The sequence below is a fragment of the Coregonus clupeaformis genome, chromosome 36, assembly GCF_020615455.1.
Source record: "Coregonus clupeaformis isolate EN_2021a chromosome 36, ASM2061545v1, whole genome shotgun sequence".
Classification (NCBI taxonomy): Eukaryota; Metazoa; Chordata; class Actinopteri; order Salmoniformes; family Salmonidae; genus Coregonus; species Coregonus clupeaformis.
Window position 1 is genome coordinate 8,827,279 of NC_059227.1, and position 3,431 is coordinate 8,830,709.

The window sequence follows — 3,431 nt, forward strand, 5'->3', positions numbered from 1 at the left end:
AATGGCAGTCAGGCTACCTCTGGCGAGCACAAGGAGGGCTGTGCGGCCCCCCCAAAGAAATGCCACCCCACACCATGACTGACCCACCGCCAAACCGGTCATGCTGGAGGATGTTGCAGGCAGCAGAACGTTCTCCATGGCGTCTCCAGACTCTGTCACGTCTGTCACATGTGCTCAGTGTGAACCTGCTTTCATCTGTGAAGAGCACAGGGCGCCAGTGGCGAATTTGCCAATCTTGGTGTTCTCTGGCAAATGCCAAACGTCCTGTGCGGTGTTGGGCTGTAAGCACAACCCCCACCTGTGGACGTTGGGCCCTCATGGAGTCTGTTTCTGACCGTTTGAGCAGACACGCACATTTGTGGCCTGCTGGAGGTCATTTTGCAGGGCTCTGGCAGTGCTCCTCCTTGCACAAAGGCGGAGGTAGCGGTCCTGCTGCTGGGTTGTTGCCCTCCTACGGCCTCCTCCACGTCTCCTGATGTACTGGCCTGTCTCCTGGTAGCGCCTCCATGCTCTGGACACTACGCTGACAGACACAGCAAACCTTCTTGCCACAGCTCGCATTGATGTGCCATCCTGGACAAGCTGCACTACCTGAGCCACTTGTGTGGGTTGTAGACTCCGTCTCATGCTACCACTAGAGTGAAAGCACCGCCAGCATTCAAAAGTGACCAAAACAGCCAGGAAGCATAGGAACTGAGAAGTGGTCTGTGGTCACCACCTGCAGAACCACTTCTTTATTGGGGGTGTCTTGCTAATTGCCTATAATTTCCAGCTGTTGTCTATTCCATTTGCACAACAGCATGTGACATTTATTGTCAATCAATGTTGCTTCCTAAGTGGACAGTTTGATTTCACAGAAGTGTGATTGACTTGGAGTTACATTGTGTTTAAGTGTTCCCTTTATTTTTTTTAGCAGTGTATTTTGTCTGTAAGAGATGTATTGCCTATTTGAGAATCCACATTATTTTTATCTGAGCTCTTGTATCCATAAGACTGTTACCTTTCAGAAAAGCTCAAAACAATGAAAAGGTCTGGCTGTTTTGCTTTTTGGATTCACGTTTCATACTTTTGATACTTAAGTACATTTACCTTATGGCTATTTAATATCAGTTACTTTAAGACTTTTACTCAAGTAGTATTCTAATGGATGACTTTCACTTGAGTCATTTTCCAGTAAGGTATCATTACTTTTACTCAAGTATGGCTTTTGGGTACTTTTTCCACCACTGCTTAATATAAGGAATTTGATGGATAACATTTACTTTTACTTTTTCTCAAGTATGATTAAGTACTTTTTCCACCACTGTACTTAAGTACATTTTAAAAACAGATGCTTTTAGACTTTTACTCAAGTAGTATTTTACTTGGTGACTTTTACTTGAGTAATTTTCTATAAAGGTATTTTTACTTTTACTCAAGTATGACAATTTGGTACTTTTTCCACCACTGAATGTTGCCCTCTGATCGGAGTAATTGTTTGACATTGTAATGTGCGATTTTTTGTACTTGTCCATTTAGACAACTTAAATCTATATTCTTCTTGTCTGATGGACAAGAGGACAAAGCTTTAATGTCGAGCCCTGTGGGGATTTGTGTAACTGCCAACTGCTACAAATACTTGATGCAAAAATATTGACATAATCCATGGCTAATCTGTAAAATACCACACCAGGATTTTGCTATGACACCTCACCTTTGACCTCACCCTTTGCAGCCACAACAGCTGGGCCAAAAGGGATTTGAAAGACTGACATATCTACATTAACCATCATCACCAACCTATAATAATTGTTACTACTATAGTTCTGCTGACAAAAGGCAAAACAAGAACCGTTTGAGCCATCTTTTCTGTGACAGGAGATTGAAAAACGCACAGCAGCTACGTGTTGCTATGACACATGGCAGTGAGAGCTGGCAAGGGTGTGATCAAAATAAGAGACAAAACAACATTATGCAATAGCTAGCTCACACGAGATGAAACCCGATAATGTAGCTACAGATTAGCGATTGCGATAGAAGAATCGATGCAATCAGAATTGTTTCTTGCTGATATAGTAAGGAGCATAACGTTAGGGTTTGTAGCTACAGTTTGTTGGGTGTCTTGTAACCACTGCTGTGTCCTTGTCTTTATACATCGTCCATTCCATGGTCCTAGCACAACCATAATCCCTTGCTAATCTCCACATGGATAATTACTTTACATTTTTACATCCTGTCTTTTCCCCATGCAAGAATAATCTAACGTTAGCTAGCTACATCTGCAGTGCTAGGTAGCAAGCTACAGTAACGTCAACTAGTAACGTCGACATTGCCATTACGTTTGCTCGAGATATGCAGATGTAGCTATCTAAATTAACCCAGGCACTGGCCAAAAAAGTTAGCTAACTAAACTAGCTGTCAATCAATGTTGTCAAGAACGTTTGGGGAGCGGCAATTGTACCGTTAGCTGGCTATTAGCCAACTAGCTAATAATATGAACGCTTATCTATTGTAACTTTTTTGGTTAGTAATGAGAAGCAGGTGGCTAGTGGATATCAACTGATACTTCAAAATGTGTTTCAACTGCGAAAGTCGACGGGCTGCTCCGCTGTCACAAACGCTAATTTAGCCAACGTTGCGCTGATACTGGCTGTCAGAATTAGTTAGCCATTAATTTTCACTCGAATAATGATACCTGAAACAAGCGTGCGTCCAAACGTTGAAATAATTAATTTAACCAACCCAATACTATTCAATCTGCAACCTCGTGCCAGAATATGTCGTTGCATTAGGCTGTACACTATGTCCATGGGATTCTGGACTGTCCTCGCGACCAGAGACCGCACACTTGCTCGCTAGTGGCTTGTTTGATAGCTCAGTAGCTAGCCAAAACCGACTAGCGTAGCTTGAAAATCAGATCCCGTGGCTCAGGTCAGGGTGACTTTACGACGTATCTTACCTTGTGCAAATTGGAAGAGGTATATTTCGCTGTAGCATAGAGGCATCCACTTTTTATGTCAAGATTGCCAGACAATGTGTCAATGTATCCGCCCCTCCTAAAACTGCTATCTACTATCGTATCAGTACCATTAGCCACAGTAGACAAGAGACGTCTGATTGGTTGAAGCCCTCGTCTCAGAAGCAATGAACAGCGTCGTCATATCCGTACACATTATTTGGCACTTGTGAAATTCACGTTCAAATTCAAATAAACTGTCTTGGTTTTTCTACCTACTGTAATTCTGTGTTCTATTAAATATATAAAATTGTAACCAACTATGATTGATTGAGCCAGGTTTGTTGAACGGTCGGTCTCATGTTGGACCACCACTACTACAGTGCTGCCATCTAGTGTTTGAAGACAACTGGGTAGAACCACATTCACATGAGAATAGCTTCATTTTAAGCGGTTAATGGAATAAACCCATCTACAAAACCACTCTGAGAAAGTG

General features: G+C 42.5%; 1 protein-coding gene across 5 annotated transcripts in view; it reads right to left on the reverse strand.

Moving 5' to 3' along the window:
• The window catches only part of LOC121552607 (dnaJ homolog subfamily C member 5), a 29,925-nt gene extending 26,727 nt beyond the window's left edge, over positions 1-3,198 (reverse strand). For 2 of the 5 annotated variants that reach the window (XM_041865568.2, XM_041865567.2), the window contains exon 1: positions 2,939-3,196. The gene's annotated coding sequence lies outside the window, so the exon portion shown is untranslated. Of the gene's footprint in view, positions 1-2,938 lie in introns of all 5 variants that reach the window. The other 3 variants (XM_041865570.2, XM_041865572.2, XM_041865571.2) reach the window with 3 other exon arrangements.
• Between the last annotated feature and the right edge of the window lie 233 nt (positions 3,199-3,431).